This window comes from Canis lupus, chromosome 23 (genome assembly GCF_048164855.1).
Source record: "Canis lupus baileyi chromosome 23, mCanLup2.hap1, whole genome shotgun sequence".
NCBI lineage: Eukaryota > Metazoa > Chordata > Mammalia > Carnivora > Canidae > Canis > Canis lupus.
Genome location: NC_132860.1, coordinates 20935314 through 20958797, shown reverse-complemented (window position 1 = coordinate 20958797; position 23484 = coordinate 20935314). Strand labels below are relative to the sequence as shown.

General features: G+C 39.6%; 1 pseudogene; it reads right to left on the bottom strand.

Annotated features, from left to right (window-relative positions):
• Window positions 1-14481: 14481 nt before the first annotated feature.
• LOC140615245 (interferon-induced very large GTPase 1-like) lies at window positions 14482-20016 on the bottom strand (annotated as a pseudogene).
• Window positions 20017-23484: the final 3468 nt, after the last annotated feature.

The following is a 23484-nucleotide window of genomic DNA, read 5'->3' as shown; positions in this document are numbered from 1 at the left end:
CCACGTCAAAGCAAATGGTGGGTATTTGTCATTACTTTTTTTTGTTAATAATAAATTTATTTTTTATTGGTGTTCAATTTGCCAACATACAGAATAACACCCAGTGCTCATCCCGTCAAGTGCCCCCCTCAATGCCCATCACCCATTCACCCCCAACCCCCGCCCTCCTCCCCTTCCACCACCCCTAGTTCGTTTCCCAGAGTTAGGAGTCTTCCATGTTCTGTCTCCCTTTCTGATACTTCCCACTTATTTTTTCTCCTTTCCCCTTTATTCCCTTTCACTATTATTTATATTCCCCAAATGAATGAGACCATATAATTTTTGTCCTTCTCTGATTGAGTTATTTCACTCAGCATAATACCCTCCACTTCCATCCACGTCGAAACAAATGGTGGGTATTTGTCGTTTCTAATGGCTGAGTAATATTCCATTGTATACATAAACCACATCTTCTGTATCCATTCATCTTTCGATGGACACCGAGGCTCCTTCCACAGTTTGGCTATTGTGGACATTGCTGCTATAAACATCGGGGTGCAGGTGTCCCAGCATTTCATTGCATCTGTATCTTTGGGGGAAATCCCCAGCAGTGTAATTGCTGAGTTGTAGGGCAGATCTATTTTTAACTCTTTGAGGAACCTCCACACAGTTTTCCATACTGGCTGCATCAGTTCACATTCCCACCAACAGTGCAATAGGGTTGCCCTTTCTCCACATCCTCTCCAACATTTGTGGTTTCCTGTCTTGTTAATTTTTCCCATTCTCACTGGTGTGAGGTGGTATCTCATTGTGGTTTTGATTTGTATTTCCCTGATGGCAAGTGATGCAGAGCATTTTCTTATGTGCATGTTGGCCATGTCTATGTCTTCCTCTGTGAGATTTCTCTTCATGTCTTTTGCCCATTTCATGATTGGATTGTTTGTTTCTTTGGTGTTGAGTTTAATAAGTTCTTTATAGATCTTGGAAACTAGCCCTTTATCTGATACGTTATTTGCAAATATCTTCTCCCATTCTGTAGTTGTCTTTGAGTTTTGTTGACTGTATCCTTTGCTGTGCAAAAGCTTCTTATCTTGATGAAGTCCCAATAATTCATTTTTGCTTTTGTTTCTTTTGCCTTCTTGGATGTATCTTGCAAGAAGTTACTGTGGCCGAGTTCAAAAAGGGTGTTGCCTGTGTTCTTCTCTAGGATTTTGATGGAATCTTGTCTCACATTTAGATCTTTCATCCATTTTGAGTTTATCTTTGTGTATGGTGCAAGAGAGTGGTCTAGTTTCATTCTTCTGCGTGTGGATGTCCAATTTTCCCAGCACCATTTATTGAAGAGACTGTCTTTTTTCCAGTGGATAGTCTTTCCTGCTTTGTTGAATATTAGTTGACCATAAAGTTAAGGGTCCACTTCTGGGTTCTCTATTCTGTTCCATTGATCTATGTGTCTGTTTTTGTGCCAGTACCACACTGTCTTGATTACCACAGCTTTGTAGTATAACCTGAAATCTGGCATTGTGATGCCCCCAGATATGGTTTTCTTTTTTAAAATTCCCCTGGCTATTTGAGGTCTTTTCTGATTCCACACAAATATTAAGATGATTTGTTCTAACTCTCTGAAGAAAGTCCATGGTATTTTGATAGGGATTACATTAAATGTGTAAATTGCCCTGGGTAACATTGACATTTTCAGAATATTAATTCTGCCAATCCATGATCATGGAATATTTTTTCATCACTTTGTGTCTTCCTCAATTTCTTTCAGAAGTCTTCTGTAGTTTTTAGGGTATGTCCTTTACCTCTTTGGTTAGGTTTATTCCTAGGTATCTTATGTTTTTGGGTGCAACTGTAAATGGGATTGACTCCTTAATTTCTCTTTCCTCAGTCTCATTGTTAGTGTATAGAAATGCCACTGTTTTTTGGGATTGATTTTGTATCCTGCCACACTGCCGAATTGCTGTATGAGTTCTAGAAATCTTGGGGTAGAGTCTTTTGGGTTTTCTATGTAGAGTATCATGTCATCGGCAAAGAGGGAGAGTTTGACTTCTTCTTTGCCAATTTGAATGCCTTTAATGTCTTTTTGTTGCCTGATTGCTGAGGCTAGGACTTCTAGTACTATGTTGAATAGCAATGGTGAGAGTGGACATCCCTGTCATGTTCTCAATATTAGGGGGAAGTCTCTCAGTATTTCCCCATTGAGAATGATATTTGCTGTGGGCTTTTCGTAGATGGCTTTTAAGATGCTGAGGAATGTTCCTTCTATTCCTACACTCTGAAGAGTTTGATCAGGAATGGATGTTGTATTTTGTCAAATGCTTTCTCTGCATCTAATGAGAGGATCATATGGTTCTTGTTTTTTCTCTTGCTGATATGATCAATCACATTGATTGCTTTATGAGTGTTGAACCAGCCTTGCATCCCAGGAATAAATCCCACTTGGTCATGATGAATAATCTTCTTAATGTATTGTTAGATCCTATTGGCTAGTATCTTGTTGAGAATTTTTGCATTTGTGTTCATCAGGGATATTGGTCTATAATTCTCCTATTTGGTGGGGTCTTTGTCTGGTTTTGGAATTAAGGTGATGCTGGCCTCACAGAATGACTTTGGACATACTCCATCTCGTTCATCTTTTTGTCTTTTTTGTTTCATCTTTCGGAACAGCTTTAGTAGAATAGGTATGGTTTCTTCTTTAAACGTTTGATAGAATTCCCCTGGGAAGCCATCTGGCCCTGGACTTTTGTGTTGGGAGGTTTTTGATGACTGCTTCAATTTCCTCCCTGGTTATCGGCCTGTTCAGATTTTCTATTTCTTCCTGTTCCAGTTTTGGTAGTTTGTGGTATTGTAAAATGCATCCATTTCTTCCAGATTGTCTAATTTATTGGATTATAGCTGCTCATAACAAGTTTTAAAAATCATTTGTATTTCTTTGGTATTGGTGGTGATCTCTCCTTTCTCATTCATGATTTTTCAATTTGAGTCTTTTCTCTCTTCTTTTTAACAAGGCTGGCCAATGGTTTATCTATCTTATTAATTCTTTCAAAGAACCAACTCCTGGTTTTGTTTATCTGTTCCACAGTTCTTCTGGTCTCTATTTCATTGAATTCTGCTCAAATCTTATTAGTTCTCTTCTTCTGCTGGGTGTAGGATCTATTTGCTGTTTTTTTCTCCAGCTCCTTTAGGTGCAAGGTTAGCTTTTATATTTGAGTTCTTTCCAGTTTTTAGATGGATGCTTGTATTGCGATGTATTTCCCTCTCAGGTCAGCTTTTTCTGTATCCGAAAGATTTTGAATTGTTGTATCTTCATTCTCATTAGTTTCCATGAATCTTTTAAATTTTCTCTAATTTCCTGGTTGATCGTTTCATCTTTTAACAGGATGGCCCTTAATCTCCACATGTTTGAAATTCTTCCAAACTTCTTGTCATTAGGTCTAGTTTCCAAAGCATTGTGGTCTGAAAATATGCAGGGTATGATTCCAATCTTTTGGCATCGGTTAAAAGCTGATTTGTGACCCAGTATGTGGTCTATTCTGGAGAAAGTTCCATGTGCACTTGAGAAGAATGTGTATTCAGTTGCTTTCAGATGGGAAGTCCTGTATATATCTGTGAAATCCATTTGGTCCAGTGTATCATTTAAAGCCCTTGTTTCTTTGGTGATGTTGTGCTTAGATCTGTCATTTGCCAAAAGTGCCTTGTTCAAGTCTCCTACTATTAGTGTATTATTATCTATGTATATCATTACTTTGGTTATTAATTGATTGATATACTTGGCACTCCCACATAAGGGGAATAATATTCATGATTTTTAGGTCCTCTTTTTGGATAGACCCTTTAAGTATGATATAGTGTCCCTCTTCATCTCTTATTACAGTTTTGGGATAAACTTTAATGTATCTGATATGAGGATTGCTACCCCAGCTTTCTTTTGAGGACCATTTGAATGGTAAGTGGTTCTCCACCCTTTCATTTTCAGGCTCTAGGTGTCCTTAGGTCTAAAATGAGTCTCTTAAAAAAAAGTAAAATGAGTCTCTTGTAGACAGGAAATAGATGAGTCTTGCTTTTTTATCCAGTCTGAAACCCTGCGTATTTTGATGGGATCATTTATCCCACTCATGTTTAGAGTAATATTTGAAAGATATGAATTTAGTGTCATCGTAATACCTATTCAGTCTTTTTTAATGGATTATTTCTTTGGGCTTCCTCTTTCTTTTACAGAGTCCCCCTTAATATTTCTTGCAGAGCTGGTTTGGTGGTCACATATCCTTTCAGTTTCTGCCTATATTGGAGGCTCTCACCACTGTTATTCAGCATAGTACTAGAAGTCCTAGCCTTAGTGATCAGACAACAAAAAGAAATAAAAGGCATTCAAATTGGCAAAGAAGAAGTCAAACTCTACCTCTTCACAGATGACAGGGTTAGATTCCGCAAAAGACTCCACCCCAAGATTGCTAGAATTCATACAGCAATTTGGCAGTGTGGCAGGATACAAAATCAATGCCCAGAAATCAGTAGCATTTCTATACACTAACGATGAGACTGAAGAAAGAGAAATTAAAGAGTCCATCCCATTTAGAATTGCACCCCAAAGCATAAGATACCTAGGAATAAATCTAACCAAAGAGGTAAAGGACCTATACCCTAAAAACTACAGAACACTTGTATTTTGTGTATTTTTTTATTGGAGTTTGATTTGCCAGCATATAGTATAACACCCAAGAAACAATACAATCATGAAATGGGCAAAGGACATGAACAGAAATCTCACAGAGGAAGACAGAGACATGGCCAACAAGCATATGAGAAAATGCTCCACATCACTGGCCATCAGGGAAATACAAATCAAAACCACAATGAGATCCCACCTCACACCAGTGAGAATAGGGAAAGTTAACAAGACAGGAAACAACAAGTGTTTGAGAGGATGTGAAAAAGGAGAACCCTCTTGCACTGTTGGTGGGAATGTGAACTGATGCAGCCACTCTGGAAATCTTTGTGGAGGTTCCTCAAAGAATTAACAATAGAGCTACCCTACGACCCAGCAGTTGCACTGGACACTTGGCGGGATGAGCACTGGGTGTTAGGCTATATGTTGGCAAATTGAATTCCAATAAAAAAGAAACAACAACAACAACAACAACAAAAAAAACTACTCGGCCTGTTCCCCTTTTTTGGGAGGTGACCTTTGACTTTTTCCATTTTTTTCTCTATTATTGGTCCCATTAATTTTTGTAAACTAATTTTAAAGTCATATTTCATCATTTCTATTTTCCTTGAAATACATATTTCAGAAAGATTGTAACATGTAGTATTATGTTCTGTTATTTATTCTGATATTTATATATATTTCCCTTTTGTCTTGTTCAGACTTGCCAAAAGATTTTTTTCCTGTGGTTTTAGTTCATTTCAGTGATCCAGCTTTTTTTTTTAATGTTTTTTTTTAATAAAATAATTTTTATTGGTGTTCAATTTGCCAACATACAGAGTAACACCCAGTGCTCATCCCGTCAAGTGTCCCCCTCAGTGCCTGTCACCCACTCACCCCCACTCCCCACCCACCTCCCCTTCCACTCCCCCTAGTTCGTTTCCCAGAGTTACAAGTCTCATGTTCTGTCTCCCTTTTTTTTAAATAATAAATTTATTTTTTATTGGTGTTCAATTTGCCAACATACAGAATAACACCCAGTGTTCTTCCCATCAAGTGCCCCCCTCAGTGTCCATCACCCAGTCACCCCCACCCCCCGCCCACCTCCCCTTCCACTCCCCCTAGTTCGTTTCCCAGAGTTACAAGTCTCTCAAGTTCTGTCTCCCTTTTTTAAATAATAAATTTATTTTTTATTGGTGTTCAATTTGCCAACATACAGAATAACACCCAGTGCTCATCCCGTCAAGTGCCCCCCTCAGTGCCCGCCACCCAGTCACCCCCACCCCCCGCCCTCCTCCCCTTCCACCACCCCTAGTTTGTTTCCCAGAGTTAGGAGTCTTCCATGTTCTGTCTCCCTTTCTGATATTTCCTACCCATTTCTTCTCCCTTCCCCTCTGTTCCCTTTCACTATTATTTATATTCCCCAAATGAATGCTGTCTCCCTTTCTGATATTTCCCACTCATTTTTTCTCCTTTCCCCTTTATTCCCTTTCACTATTTTTTATATTCCCCAAATGAATGAGACCATATACTGTTTTTCCTTCTCTGATTGACTTATTTCACTCAGCATAATACCTGGAGCACATGTCTTAACAAGGCCACCAATTCATTAGTCATATTTTGCTTTCCCTGTTTGATCACCATAATGTCATCCATAGAATAGATCAATTTGATGTTCTGTGGGATGCTCCTCTGTCTTTCTGGATTATACTGTGACAAAAAGTGGGAAAATTAATAGAGTCCTGGGCTAAACTTTAAATGAATATTTTTGTTTATTCCATATGAATGTGAACTGTTTGTGGTAATGTTTTATCACTGAAATAGAAAGGAATTCATCTGCCAAATCAATGGCACATACCTGAGGCTTTATTAATCTGCCCTAGCAATGTTACCACATCCAGTACAAAACCTGCAATAGGACTACCACTTGGTTGAGCTTGCAGCAGTTCACGGTAACATTTCAGGCTCTATCTATTACTGCAGGGGCCAGACTGGCAAATTAAATAGAGATATGATAGGGACCATCACCCCCTTAGGTATTTAGTGAGAGTGCTCATCTTTGCCATCCCCAGGTTGTAATTTTTTTTTAAGATTTTATTCATTTATTCCTGAGAGACACAGAGAGAAGCAGAGACATAGACAGAGGGAGAAGCAGGCTCCCTGCAGGGAGCCTGATGTAGGACTCGATCCCAAGACCGGGATCACACCCAGAGCCAAAGGCAGTTGCTTAACCGCTGAGCAATGTAATATTTTTAAAGATTTATTATCTTGGCCAGGGTAGAGGGCAATTTTGAAGCCTTCTTCTGAAGCTTTCTCATTATAATAACTCTTCATAGGACAAGACCCCAGTGTGGGGGTTAGTCCAACTACAAGTTTGTCATTCCTGATTATACACTTGGGTACTGGGGCCCTGTTTATTCCCTGGCCTCCATTTATTAGTAATGATACTTTGTTTCTCTAGGTGTTAGCATCAACTCAGACCTTGTGTCTAATAGCCCTATCTGGGTATTCCTCTTTCCCCAGGTATGTTTTTCTGAGTAAAAAGTTGGGTTATTTAGGAACCATTACAGTACATATTTGCCGTAGTCCTGCAGGATCCTTAATCCTGAGGACTCAGTCATCTTTTCAGTCATTAGTTTTTTTTTCTGTTTGTTTGTTTTCTTTTTTTTTTTTAGTCATTAGGTTTTGAGCAGGGTGTGACTCTTTATTTGGATGACCACTTCTAGCCTTCTGCTCCTTTATTCTCACATTGTTCTGCTTGTAGGTGTTATCCTCGTTGACTGTCATTTTTGCCCCTATTTTATTGATCGTTTTTACAATGTCCTCTGGGTGATGGGCTCTTTGCTGCCCCCTGTTCTTATTTGGGTAATTGCAGTTTCCTGGCTTCCAGTAAAGTGCTTCCATATGACTTCTATTACTTTTTTTTATTTTTTATTTTTATTTTTTTATTGGAATTCAATTTGCCAACATATAGCATAACACCCAGTGCTTACCCCGCCAAGTGCCCCCCTCAGTGCCCATCACCCAGTCACTACTTTAAACCTTAGGCATCCCCGTAGATGTTAATGAACCCAGTTCTAGATCATGCTGCTACCTCACCGTTGGCTGTCAGTGCTGAACTTCTTTATGATATTGGTGTCTCTCTTAATGTCTTGGTGGATGTTGTGTATTTGGGCTTTGCCATGAAATGTAACCCTCTAATGGGTCCTCTGGTCTATTATAACTTCCAGCATGCCCATCTCCCTGTCACTCTTTAACTTTTCCCTTTATTATCTTCTAAGGAACTCAAGGATCCCTGCTCTGTGTGGGTTTTTAATTTCTCTAAACTTCTAAGAGGCTCCCAAGCAGCCATTTTGCCTGATCCTGAGATCCTTGGCTAAGCGTTAAATCTTCTATCCTAAGGTGCCCCAATTGAATGAATTCTTGCATATCCATTCTTATGTTCTAGCCCCCTTAATTAAACATTTCCAAAATCTAATCCTAGGAGTACTCCCTTGGCATTGCATATTTATACTAATTCTTGTGGCTCTTTTGGTGTGTAATCTCTCTTCACCTTTATCAGGCCCAGCCGCACACCAACCTCATGACCCTGAGATCAAGACCTGAGCTGAGATCAAGAGTCAGACACTTAACTAAGCCACCCAGGCACCCCATACCATATCTTCTTTATCCATTCACCAGTCAATGGACACTTGAGCTCTTTCCATAGTTTGGCTATTGTTGATAATGCTTCTATAAACATTGGAATGCATGTGCCTGTTTAAATCTGTATTTTTGTATCATTTGGGTAAGCACCTGGTAGTGCAATTACTAGGTTGTAGGGTAGTTCTCTTTTTAACATTTGAGTAACCTCCATACTGTTTTCTGGAGTGGCTGCATCAGATTTGCATTCCTACCAGCAGTGCTAGAGGGTTCTCCTTTCTCCACATCCTCACCAACACCTTTTGTTTCTTGTGTTGTTGATTTTAGCCATTCTGACAGGTGTGAGGTGATACCTCATAATAGTTTTGATTTGTATTTCCCTGATAATAAGTGGTATTGAGCATCTTTTCATGTGTCAATTGATCATCTGGATGTCTTCTTTGGAAAAATGTCTATTCATGTCTTCTGCCCATTTCTTAACTGGATTATTTTTTTGGATTATTTGTTTTTTGGGTGTTGAGTTTGATAAATTCTTTATAGATTTTGGATACTAACCTTTTATCAGATGTGTTGTTTGCAAATATCTTCCCCCATTAGACTGCCTTTTAGTTTTGTTGATTGTTAACTTCACTGTGCAGAAACTTTTTATCTTGATGAAGTCCCAATAGTTCATTTTTGCTTTTGTTTCCCTTGCCTCTGGTGATGTGTCTAGTTAGAAGTTGCTATGTCCGAGGTCAAAGAGGTTGCTTCCTGGAGTTCTGCTTCTGAAATGGCAATGCGAGGAGCTTCATGGATCCATTCCTCAGTGAAACAGCATGACTGGTAAAAAATATTTTAAAAATCAACCAGTGAGAGTTTCTGGGAATTGTATTGAGGCCATACAGCACATGAAGGAACATTTATTCAAGAAAATCTATTAAAAGTTGGTAAGAACAGCAAAAGAGTCTTGGCATGATCCATGACCTACTCCTTCTTTGCACTGTAAGCGGATGTGGATAAGAAGACGGGGTTCCCTCTTCTCTCAGCTCCCAGTCAAGGGTAGGGTCTTTTACTGGGAGGGGCAGGTGGCCAGCATTTCTCATCTCCTCCAACTTTGAGTTGTGAGGCTAATTTGCAAGAATCCTGCTGAGAAAATGAGGCTTCTTTCTTCCACATAGCCCCACTCATAGATGTGGAGGCTCTACCACAGTGATGGCAGGCTGAAAATATTGGGACCACAATCATCTTTGCCTCAGCTCACTTGCAGGGCAGATATTCTGTGCTGGGAAAGGCAAACAAAGAAGACTAGAGACTACTGTCCTCACTCAGTGCCTGTAGAATGGCTTAGAGATTTTTCCCAGGTGAAAGGCAGTTCATAAGAAGAGAGAGCCCTGAAGCCCTCCCCTAAAGAACTGAATTTATTTAAAAGAGTGTGAGGGGAGTTAAAACCTAAGGGTGCTCTTGAAAACAATGGAGATTTTCAAGGTAGGCAATTAAGGGGAGGCTGATAGCTATGACAGCAACATGCTAAAACATAAGCCAGGTAGTTTTCCATGCCAGACAGAATCCTGGAAAGAGTCAGTTAGGAAGACTCATCCTGGGTCAGAAAAAAACCTCAAAGATTGGCCTTAAAAGTAAATAATAACAAGATCCATAAAGGGGACCAGAACCCCCCAGTTGCTATATTATTTAAAATGTTCAGTTTGCGACAAATTACAAGATGTTAAAAAAAAAACATACATCAAAAGTATGACACAACTGTCAGGGAAAAAAGTAGGCAACAGAAGCTGTGAGTGATCAGATATTAGAATTAGAGTAGGAAACTTCAAAGTAGCCATTATAAAATGTTCAAAAGAACTAAGGAAAACCAGGATTAAAGAAGTAAAGTATGATGACAGTGTCACATCAAATAAAGAATATCAATAAAAAGAAATTATTAAAAAAACATGGAAATTCTAAAGTTAAAAAATACAATAGAGTGGGCAGCCCAGGTGGCTCAGCGGTTTAGCACCACCTTCAGCCTGGGGTGTGATCCAGAGGACCCAGGATCGAGTCCCATGTCAGGCTCCTTGCATGGGGCCTGCTTCTCCCTCTGCCTGTGTCTCTGCCTCTCCTTCTCTGTTTCTCATGAATAAATAAATAAAACCTTAAAAAAATACAAGAGTAACACCCCCTCTCCTTTATCCATGTTTTTGTTTTCTGTGGTTTCAGTTACCCATGGTCAAATAAGGTCTGAAAGCAGACGATCCTCTTTCTGACATATTAAAAGAAAGCCAGTAGTAGCCTAATGCTACATTGCAATGCCTACGTCATTCACTTCACTACATCTCATCATATAGGCATCTTATCATTTCACATCATTACAAGAAGAAGAGGGTGAGTACAGTATAGTAAGATATTTTGAGAGAGAGAGAAAGACCACATTTCCATAACTTTTATTATACGATATTGTTATAATCATTCTATTTTATTATTAGTTATTGTTGGTAATTTCTTACTGTACCTAATTTATAAATTAAACTCTGTTGCAGGTATGAATGCATAGTAGAAAACATAGTATATATAGAAGCTGGTACTATCTGTGGCAATAGGCATCCACTGGAGGAGCTTGGAATCTATCCCCTTTGGATAAGAAAGGGGAGGGCAACAAATGTAGCTGAAATGAAAAATTAATTAGAGGAGCTCAATGGTAGATTTGAACTAGCAGAAGAAAGAATTAGCAAACTCGACGATAGACTGATTGAGAACAGAGAATACAAGAATGAGGAAATATGAACAGAACCTCAGAAAAATCTTGATTAAGTCCCAATAATTCATTTTTGCTTTTGTTTCCCTTGCCTTCATAGATGTATCTTGCAAGAAGTTGCTGTGGCCAAGTTCAAACAGGATGTTGCCTGTGTTCTCTTCTAGGATTTTGATGGAATCTTGTCTCATATTTAGATCTTTCATCCATTTTGAGTTTATCTTTGTGTATGGTGAAAGAGAGTGGTCTAGTTTCATTCTTATGCATGTGGATTTCAATTTTCCCAGCACCATTTATTGAGACTGTCCTTTTTCCAGTGGATAGTCTTTCCTGCTTTGTCGAATATGAGTTGGCCATAGATTTGAGGGCCCATTTCTGGATTCTCTATTCTGTTCCATTGATCTATGTGTCTGTTTTTGTGCCAGTACCACACTGTCTTGATTATCAAAAGCAAAAATGAATTATTGGGACTTAATCAAGATAAAAAGCTTCTGCACAGCAAAAGAAACAGTCAACAAAACTAAAAGACTACCTACAGAATGGGAGAAGATCTTTGCAAATGACCTATCAGATAAAGGGCTAGTTTCCAAGATCTATGGAGAACTTATTAAACTCCACAGCAAAGAAACAAACAATCCAATCCTGAAATGCGCAAAAGACATGAACAGAGATCTCACAGAGGAAGACATAGACATGGCCAACACGCACATGAGAAAATGCACCGCATCACTGGCCATCAGGGAAATACAAATCAAAACCACAATGAGATCCCACCTCACACCTGTGAGAATGGTGAAAATTAACGAGACAGGAAACAACAAATGTTGGAGAGGATGTGGAGAAAGGGGAACCCTCTTGCACTGTTGGTGGGAATGTGAACTGGTGCAGCCACTCTGGAAATCTGTATGGAGGTTCCTCAAAGAGTTAAAAATAGAGCTACTCTATGACCCAGCAGTTGCACTGTTGGGGATTTACCCCAAAGATTCAGATGCAGTGAAATGTCAGGACACCTGCACCCCGATGTTTCTAGCAGCAATGTCCACAATAGCCAAACTGTGGAAGGAGCCTCGGTGTCCATCGAAAGATGAATGGATAAAGAAGCTGTGGTATATGTATACAATGGAATATTACTCAGCCATTAGAAATGACAAATACCCATAATTTGCTTCGACGTGGATGGAACTGGAGGGTATTATGCTGAGTGAAATAAGTCAGTCAGAGAAGGACAAACATTATATGTTCTCATTCATTTGGGGAATATAAATAATAGCGAAAGGGATTATAAGGGAAGGGAGAAGGAATGTGTGGGAAATATCAGAAAGGGAGACAGAACGTAAAGACTGCTAACTCTGGGAAACGAACTAGGGGTGGTAGAAGGGGAGGAGGGCGGGGGGTGGGAGTGAATGGGTGACGGGCACTGGGGGTTATTCTGTATGTTAGTAAATTGAACACCAATAAAAAATAAATTAAAAAAAAAGAAAATAAATAAAATTTTAAAAATTAAAAAAAAAGAACCTCAGGAAAATGTGGGACACATTAAACTTGTCAACATATACATAATGGAAGTGTCAGAAGGAAAGAAGAGAAAGGGGAGCGGAAAGAAATATTTGAAGAAATATAGCTGAAAAGTTCTTATATTTATTTATAGATATTAATCTGTACATCCAAAAAGCTAAATGAATTCTAAGTAGAATAAGTGGAAAGAGATCCACATATAGCTAAATTATAGTAAAAATGTCAAAAACTAAAAAGAAAATTTGAGGGGCAGCAAGGGAAAAAATGGGAAAAAAAATTCTTGTACGGGAGAACCCTAATAAGATTAACAGCCATCTTCTCTCCAGAACCCATGGAAGCCAGAAGGCAGTGGGATAGTATGTTCAAAATGCTGGAAGAAAAAAAGGTGTTAATCAAGAGTCTTATATCCAGAAATCCTATCTTTAAATAAATGAAGGCAAAATACATTACCAGGTAAGCAAACATATAATCTTTTGCTAGCAGACACACCTTATAAGAAATACTAAAGGAAGTTCTTTAGGTTGAAAGGGAGCCTCGGAGAGTAATTTGAATTCACATGAAAAAACAAACCTGTTCATTGTCAAATAGATTCATTTATTCATTCAGCAATATTTATTGTGTACCTATACCGAACTAGGTATACTAGGTACCAGGAATGTCACAGTGGATAAAAGAGATCTTTTGCTCCTATGGTTTTTATGTATTCTAGACAATAAACAATAGAATAATGAATGTGTATATGATAGACTCCAAAAGAAGATAACTGTAAAAACAAACAAAAATAAGTCATACGTATGGACCTGGATGCCAGAGATGGGTAAGGGGTGCAGACTGCATTACTAATAGATGCCTTCAGGTCTGACATAAATTTTCTTCTTCATATCAGGATTCCTTTAGATCATCAGCTTTGAGAGCCTCATGTAAGTCATTGTTTTAGAAGGTGTAGGTTTGCAGAATGGCTATTTCTTCCCCTTCCAGGCCCTTGGTTGGCTTTAGAGTGCTCTTAATTTTAATTTTTATCCTGATCATTACTCTGGGTTAAATTGTGTGAAAAGTTACAAGGGTGCCCAATCTGGAGATAAGTATTTCCTTACATTTGAATGTATTAAAACATTTCTTTTTTTAAAAGATTTTATTTATTTATTCATGAGAGACATGGAGAGAGGCAGAGACATAGGTAGAGGGAGAAGCAGGCTCCTCATAGGGAACCTGATGAAGGACTTGATCCCCAGACCCCATGATCATGCCCTAGGCTGAAGGCAGATGCTCAGTTGCTGAGCCACCCAGGTGTCCCTGTATTAAAACATTTCTTTTTTTATTAAAACATTTCTTATTAAAATATTAGAACCTTAACATTGAATACTTTTTGATATTTTATTCTTGAAGGTATAGGTTTTTTTTTTTAAATCATCAGTGGCTTAATCAGATTTGATCTTATCCACAGCTTTGATTAAAATGGCTTTTCACTTGGTCATATATCATGTTCCAAAAGCCAGTCTTTCTCAGACTTGTATATAACACTGAGCTTTAAATACCTGAGGTCTTGTGAAGTTTCTTTTTTTTATTTTTTTATTTTTTTGAAGTTTCTTTTTTTTAAACATGCATTGGCAAGATGCCAGGGAAGAGGGTCATAATTAAATGAGAAAAACAGTTATTTTATTTCTATTTTCCATATTTGCTTGATAGCATTTCTTGAATTGATGTCGACTTTATCCTGGTGAAGTCTTCTCCAGAACAGAATATGCCTAAATATGCTGTGCTCAGGGACCAAGAACTTTCCACAAATGCTTTTCCATTTGAGGATTAGTAACTTTCCTAACTTTTTTTTTTTGGTGAGAATTTCAGAGGTTAAAGAAAAGATTATTGGTAGCTTCCAGTTAAGATCTGTATATTGGATGAAATATCCGTATATTTATTCTATAGTAACTTGTAGCATATGCAATGTTTTTGATTTCCTTGTATGAAAATGACTATCTCTGAGACTTTATATATATATATTTCAAAATCTAAGCATTCTGATTAATAACTTAAGATATGCAGTAGACATTTTAAATGGATTTTATTTGATTGTATCATATGTTCATATGTTTCAGTAATTTGTTTTTAAACCAGAAAGAACTGAGGCAAAGAATGAAGTCTTTTCACAGGAAATCTTCAATTCTTGAAATGTTAATTGATTTATTTTTAGATTTTTCATTTGAAGAAAAGAAACAATGAGGATTTTTATTATGAGGAGGTATTTTAGGATAGTCCAAGTCCCCAAGTAGGGACTCTTTTGTGGTCATTGAGTTTTACTGCTGTTTCAAGTCATCGAGCACATCCTGCTTTTTGATTTGGGCCCATGCATCAGGGATTTTACCTTTATTTGTAAATTTTCTCTGATATTTTTCTTCTAGCTTTGATCTGAAGTGAGAGACATACCATTTCCAGTATGGCTGTGTGGATGAGTCTGGGGTGATGCTCCATATGGCATACTCCCCTCCTGCCTGTCGATAGTTCTTAAATGGGATTTGCCAATCATCTCTCAAAACCAATAAATGATCACTTGCTACCAAATTAGTATAACAACCGATGACAAAGTCGTCTTTTATAAAAGTGACCTCCATTGACAGCAAAAGGACGGTGGAAGGGAACACTGTAGTCTCCTTCATGTGTAGGGATTGTGTTAGTACAGATTGCTTGACAGCAGGGACACTGTTTCCAGCAGCCACAGAGTTAGTTGTTCAGAGAGCATTTCCTCAATTTTTGGAACCATTTCTTTTACAGGCATATTCAAATAGTTCTCTTCTACTCTTTTCATTGTGGGATCCAAAGCTTCAGTCATAGCTTCTTTGAGAAACTCAGTATCTTTTTATCTCTTGGTGTTCAGTGCTTACCAGGTCTTTTTGAGGGAAGATCAGGTTACTCCCCAGGTGATCACAGAACAAATCCAACCACCCAGACACAGTGCTGCTTTTATCTTTAGCTCCTACTGTGGATTCATGAATAGCTGAGAGGATGGCATTCTTGATATCATCTAACTTAATTTTAAAAAAGCCCTTATTGGAATCCCTGGGTGGCGCAGTGGTTTGGCACCTGCCTTTGGCCCAGGGCGCGATCCTGGAGACCCGGGATCGAATCCCACGTCAGGCTCCCGGTGCATGGAGCCTGCTTCTCCCTCTGCCTGTGTCTCTGCCTCTCTCTCTCTCTCTCTCTGTGACTATCATAAATAAAAAAAAAATTTTAAAAAAGCCCTTATTTTTTCACTTCCTTTGTCTGAACAATATGTTTGAATATGGTTTTTAATGTAATCCCTAAAAAATGATTCTGAATTATGGAAGTAATCCCAGTAATTATCAAAATTTTATTCTTCTGCCAGAGAGATGAGAATGTGTTTCTCTAGGTTAGCCCTGTTTCCATTGAATGCCGTGCAGGTAGCTCGCATGTCCCTGGCAATTTTAGGGGCCATTTTTCTCCATATGGTGGTGGAAACAACAGGAGTGAGTTTGTTCCACAGAAAATCAACAAATGTTTTGATTGAGGTTGCTCCCTGACAGAGATCTTAAAACTCATGAAGAAATCCTCCTCCTTCTTGCTTTTCAGATAGGTTACAGGATCATTTGCTTCTTTGAATGCCCTGTGCATCTCCCTAAAAATCTTGGATGCTTTTTGGAATAAACACAAAGATAAGTCAATTTCATATTGTCTGCAGATTTCACTTCTTCATCTATTATTCTCAGAATTTCATGTAAATTACTTGGATTGTAATCTGAAATCACTTGGATTGCTTCTGAATGTTCTTAATAGTTTCATCAAATCTTAAAAAAATCCTGTTAGTAGTCATATCGATGGAATTTTTTCATGCTCCTCTAATTGCCGTGAAAAGATGAAAATCTGGTCAATTTTGCGTTTGTCATATTTGATTTGAAACTTTTCTCTGTTTTTTTTTTTTTAATTTAGTATGTCCACAATGTTTCTCTCCTTCTTGAAATACTCCAAAAGGATGTTTTCAGCATCTACACAAATGTCAGGCTCTGTGACTAGAGGAAGATTTGAGGATACAGCATAGTCCCATTTTCCTCAAAGTTGATTGAACTTCTCATGTAGCTCTCTCTCACTCAATTCTTTGCCTTTTACAGTTAAAGCCCATTTCGGCTTTTTTCTAATATTTCGTTTTTATAATGTGACTTTTCATTGTCCAGTTTTTCTTGACTTTTCTTAAAACTAGTAAGTTCTTTGGCTTTTTTTCACTGTCTAAAATAAGTGTGTCTTTAAGGTTTATTAGCTTGTTTTCAAAGTTTTCTTTCCACTGAACTAGTATTTCACTATCTGGATCTTCATTAAAGTATTTTTCAAGTTCTTGCTTAATGGCTTCATATTTTTCTGTGACTGGAGCCTCAAAAGTGCTTCTTCTGAACATCTGAATTTTTCCATTCTGAATATGGTTGATCATCTGGTTCTGCAAGCCCAGCAGGTGACTCCTCAGTTCTCAGGTCCAGTAATTATACATGGCTTCCAGTTTGCTCATGGCCATGACCTCTTGGGTGTTCCTGAAGCTGAAAATAAAGTTCTCACTCACCAGAGCTCTCCACAAATCTTAAACTCGGAATTTTATATCTGATACCTTCATGATGCCTCTCCTAGTTCCTGTTTGGCTGTCAGGAGAATTCTACTTTTCAGTTCTTGGACATTGTGACTGTAGCGAGGATTGGGGGGGGCCATTGGAAGATTGCCATCCCAGAGGTGAGCAAAGTAATAGACATGAGTATTGACATCAAACTTAATGACATTACTGAAGCAGGTTACATCTGAGCACTGTTCTTGTTTAGCTGTTGTTGCTGCCATTTCATCTAGTCTCTGCTCTAGCTGCCTTCGTCCTTCCATAGTTTGGTCTTTAGCTGTAACTTCCCCCACATTCTGATGGACAAAAAGGCAACTTAGGGAGATTTTTACTTGTTTTATCCTCAGAAAGGCTTGGACAACTATTTGTAGAATATTTTGCATTGCTGATGGATTTTCCCCAAAAATATTGATCAGAGTCAAGTTTCCAAGTCCAATGACAAAGGTTGCCAACTCATCATGATTCTGGAATTTGTTGCTGAGTTCTGGGGCCTGGAGTCCTTCTGTATCCACAACAAATACAAAGTCAAAGCCAAGTTCCTTTGTGAATGTCTTGTCCACCTTCATGAACTGCATGTAGGTCCCCTGGGTATACCATACCTCCCAGCACTGACAGTGAACTGTGGCCCAAAAAGGGCATTCAGTAGGGTGGACTTCCCTGAGCTCTGCAAGCCAAGTATAGAGAGAACAAAGAGCTGTTCGTCTCCAACTTTCTCAGAGACCTTATCAAAAATAGCTGCTACCCACTTTAGAGGCACATACGAAGCATCCCTATCCATCAGCTCAATGGGAACACCAGATATCATTAGATCTGCAGCAATCTGGGGAAGACAGAGGAAAAGGGTATCTTTTGTGGAGGAAACTTCTTCTAGAGCTTCATAGATCTGACCTATCTCTCTGAGAAGTTGCTCGATTTCCAAGGTGCAGTGACTTAATCTCTGTAGAAATAACTTCTATCTCATTTTGCCAGTATTTCAGGCAGGTGTTCTTTGCTGCCTTTTTATTTTTTATTTTTAAAATTTTTTTACATTTGTTTTTATTTAAGTTCAGTATGCCAACATATAGCCATCAAACTAATTATGAGAGGCAAATAGCTTAACCATACAATTAATGTACCCAGCCCCCACCCCAGGTTAGTTATTATGTAAATTTAACAATTTTTTCTTCCTGTATAATCACTTTCAGACGTGTGAATGAACATAATTAAAAATAAGTAAAGGTTGGCATTCTGAGATTGATTCATATGATCTACTTTTCAGTATTATTAGATATTTCTTAGTCTCTCTAAAGCTAAGAGGACCTTTATGCAAACAGCGTTGTGACAGACGGCAATAGATCCAGCCCAAGGCAAAACTCTTTAAACTCATCTTTCTACCCTCTTTCCCCCACTTTTGGCACCCCTTTGTACTTTTTCTTCTTCTCAGAGGGCCAAATTCTTCCACAAACATTTTGATTTATGTTACTGAATGCAGCCTCAGAAGAGGGAAAGCAATGTTCTGTAGGATGAGTCCCAGGAACACAGAGGGCATCCACTTTTCATTCAGGGTAAGGTCACAATGGTCACACTTACTGCTCAAAATTTCACTTTTATAAAGATGTTTGTGTGAAGCTCATTCTAAACACAGCCATAGAGAAATGAACTCCAGTTCCCCAGCTATGGGCCAGCTATGTGACTGCTTTGTTTCCTTTTGCTTTTCTGTTTGTACTTGTGACCACAAAGCCTTTTTCTTTTCATTCAGTTTTTCCAGGTGTTCTGTAGTCAGGTTGTCCAAAAACACACTCAGCCATTGTAAGAAGTAGAGTTTGGTATGGGTTTCTGAATACTTTTGGATAATTTCAAGGACAGATTACATTAACTCATTGAGAGGAAAGGCTCTGGCCAATTGTTGACCCCGTATTATTTGTTTATCTGCCTCATTTTCACTCTTGCATTGTTCAGTGCTTGGATTTCCCTTTTCTCTCAGATGATAGAGTTCTTTGGCCTTTTTACACCAAAAATGCCACAGTTGTCCCTGAAGGGTAGTAAGTTTTCCTTCATCTGAGATATCTGCATGTCTCTCAGTAGAGCCATGAGGCTCTCTACCTTTTCTTTGGCTTCCTTGCAGTTTCTCTGGTCTTCATCAATAAGGAATCCTTGCTTGCGAGCAATCTGGGCACAGTCCTCTAAGCTAAAAGCAGTGTCAGAGACCTTTAGCAAATATCTGATTGTACTTTTGATCTCCTCTGTTAATTCTGCCTCATTTCTGCTCCTGATCCCAATTCTTACTCTTTGATTAGAATTATTGACCAGTTTTTTCTTTGTCATCAAGCAAACAGATCAAAGGTTTGACAGCTGACACAGGCCATGGACAATTTTCGGTTTTCTTTATTGTCATCAGAAGTTGCTATGAACACCACAATGAGAAACGAGATCTCCGGAGGAGGGGCAAGATGGCGGAAGAGTAGGGTCCCCAAATCACCTGTCCCCACCAAATTACCTAGATAACCTTCAAATCATCCTGAAAAATCTACGAATTCAGCCTGAGATTTAAAGAGAGACCAGCTGGAATGCTACAGTGAGAAGAGTTTGCGCTTCTATCAAGGTAGGAAGACGGGGAAAAAGAAATAAAGAAACAAAAGGCATCCAAGGGGGAGGGGCCCCGCGAGGAGCCGGGCTGAGGCCGGGGCGAGTGTCCCCGGGACAGGAGAGCCCCGTCCCGGAGAAGCAGGAGCTGCACCGACCTTCCCGGGCGGAAAGGGGCTCGCAGGGAGTTGGAGCAGGACCCAGGAGGGCGGGGATGCCCTCGGGCTCCCCGGGACACTAACAGAGCAACTGTGCACGGGGAGAGTGCGCGGAGCTCCCTAAGGGCTGCAGCGCGCGCACGCATTGTCCTGGGAGCAGCTCCGAGGGGTTCGATTGGCGGCTCTGCATGGAGGGGGCTGCGGGGTGGGAGCGCGAATCCAACAGCGCAGGCCCCGGAGCACTGGGCGCCGGGACACAGCCCAGGATCTGGCCTCCCCCCGGGACAGGCAGAGGCCGGGAGAGCCCAGGACAGCAAGGACGCTCCTGCCCCGAGCTGAGCAGATCAGCGGCCCCGCCCGGAGCCTCCAGGCCCTGCAGACGGAGAGCTGCTTAGTTACTGCGGGGGCTGAATCCAGGGCTCCAGAGCTGGCCCCACCACTGGGGTTGTTCCTCCTGCGGCCTCACAGGGTAAACAACCCCCACTGAGCCCTGCACCAGGCAGGGGGCAGAGCAGCTCCCCCAAGTGCTAACACCTGAAAATCAGCACAACAGGCCCCTCTCCAGAAGACCAACTAGAGGGACAAGTTCCAGGGGAAGTCAAGGGACTTAAACTATACAGAATCAGAAGATTCTCCCCACGTGGTTTTTTTTTTTCTTTTTGATTTCTGTTTGCTTCCCCCACCCTTTTTTCTTTCTATTTCTCTTCTCTTTTTTTCTTCCTTTTTTCTTTTTTCTTTCTCTCTTTTTTTTCCTTCTTTCTCTCCTATCTTTTTCTCCTTTTCCCAGTACAACTTGTTTTTGGCCACTCTGCACTGAGCAAAATGACTACAAGGAAAACCTCTCCTCAAAAGAAAGAATCAGAAACAATCCTCTCTCCCACAGAGTTACAAAATCTGGAATACAATTCAATGTCAGAAAGCCAATTCAGAAGCACTATTATACAGCTACTGGTGGCTCTAGAAAAAAGCATAAAGGAATCAAGAGACTTCATGACTGCAGAATTTAGAGCCAATCAGGCAGAAATTAAAAATCAATTGAGATGCAATCCAAACTAGAAGTCCTAACAACGAGGGTTAACGAGGTGGAAGAACCAGTGAGTGACATGGAAGACAAGTTGATGGCAAAGAGGGAAACTGAGGAAAAAAGAGACAAACAGAAGACCATGAAGATAGATTAAGGGAAATAAACGACAGCCTGAGGAAGAAAAACGTACGTTTAATTGGGGTTCCCGAGGGCGCCGAAAGGGCCAGAGGGCCAGAATATGTAATTGAACAAATCATAGCTGAAAACTTTACTGATCTGGGAAGGGAAACAGGCATTCAGATCCAGGAAATAGAGAGATCCCCCCCCTAAAATCAATAAAAACTGTTCAACACCTCGACATTTAATAGTTAAGCTTGCAAATTCCAAAGATAAAGAGAAGATCCTTAAAGCAGCAAGAGACAAGAAATCCCTGACTTATGGGGAAGAGTATTAGGGTAACAGCAGACCTCTCCACAGAGACCTGGCAGGCCAGGAAGGGCTGGCAGGATATATTCAGGGTCCTAAATGAGAAGAACATGCAACCAAGAATACTTTATCCAGCAAGGCTCTCATTCTAAAAGGAAGGAGAGATAAAGAGCTTCCAAGACAGGCAGGAACTGAAAGAATATGTGACCTCCAAACCAGCTCTGCAAGAAATTTTAAGGGGGGACTCTTAAAATTCCCCTTTAAGAAGAAGTCCAGAGGAACAATCCACAAAAACAAGGACTGAATAGGAATCATGATGACACTAAACTCATATCTTTCAATAGTAACTCTGAACATGAACGGGCTTAATGACCCCATTAAAAGGAACAGGGTTTCAGACTGGATAAAAAAGCAGGACCCATCTATTTGCTGTCTACAAGAGACTCATTTTAGACAGAAGGACACCTACAGCCTGAAAATAAAAGGTTGGAGAACCATTTACCATTCGAATGGTCCTCAAAAGAAAGCAGGGGTAGCCATCCTTCTATTAGATAAACTAAAATTTACCCCAAAGATTGTAGTGAGAGAAGAGAGACACTATATCATACTTAAAGGATCTATCCAACAAGAGGACTTAGCAATCCTCAATATATATACCCTGAATGTGGGAGCTGCCAAATATTTAAACCAACTAATAACCAAAGTGAAGAAGTACTTAGATAATAATACACTTATACTTGGTGACTTCAATGTAGCTCTTACTATACTCGATAGGTCTTCTAAGTACAACATCTCCAAAGAAACGAGAGCTTTAAATGATACACTGGACCAGATGGATTTCACAGATATCTACAGAACTTTACATCCAAACTCAACTGAATACACATTCTTCTCAAGTGCACATGGAACTTTCTCCAAAATAGACCACATACTGGGTAACAAATTGGGTCTAAACCGATACCAAAAGATTGGGATCGTCCCCTGCATATTCTCAGACCATAATGCCTTGAAATTAGAACTAAATCACAACAAGAAGTTTGGAAGGACCTCAAACACGTGGAGGTTAAGGACCATCCTGCTAAAAGATGAAAGGGTCAACCAGGAAATTAAGGAAGAATTAAAAAGATTCATGGAAACTAATGAGAATGAAGATACAACCATTCAAAATATTTGGGATGCAGCAAAAGCAGTCCTAAGGGGGAAATACATCGCAATACAAGCATCCATTCAAAAACTGGAAAGAACTCAAATACAAAAGCTAACCTTACACATAAAGGAGCAGAGAAAAAACAGCAAATAGATCCTACACCCAGCAGAAGAAGAGAGTTAATTAAGATTCGAGCAGAACTCAATGAAATCGAGACCAGAAGAATTGTGGAACAGATCATCAAAACCAGGAGTTGGTTCTTTGAAAGAATTAATAAGATAGATAAACCATTAGCCAGCCTTATTATTATTATTTTTTTAATTTTATTTATTTATTTATTTACGATAGTCACAGAGAGAGAGAGAGAGGCAGAGACACAGGCAGAGAGAGAAGCAGGCTCCATGCACCGGGAGCCCGACGTGGGATTCGATCCCCGGTCTCCAGGATCGCGCCCTGAGCCAAAGGCAGGCGCCAAACCGCTGCGCCACCCAGGGATCCCCTAGCCAGCCTTATTAAAAAGAAGAGAGAGAAGACTCAAATTAATAAAATCATGAATGAGAAAGGAGAGATCACTACCAACACTAAGGAAATACAAACGATTTTAAAAACATATTATGAACAACTATACACCAATAAGTTAGGCAATCTAGAAGAAATGGATGCATTCCTGGAAAGCCACAAACTACCGAAACTGGAACAGGAAGAAATAGAAAACCTGAACAGGCCAATAAGCAGGGATGAAATTGAAGCAGTCATCAAAAACCTCCCAAGGCACCAGAATCCAGGGCCAGATGGCTTCCCAGGGGAATTCTATCAAACGTTTAAAGAAGAAACCATACCTATTCTCCTAAAGCTGTTTGGAAAGATAGAGAGATGGAGTACTTCCAAATTCGTTCGATGAGGCCAGCATCACCCTAATTCCAAAACCAGACAAAGACCCCACCAAAAAGCAGAATTATAGACCCATATCCCTGATGAACATGGATGCAAACATTCTCAACAAGATACTAGCCAATAGGATCCAACAATACATTAAGAAAATTATTCACCATGACCAACTA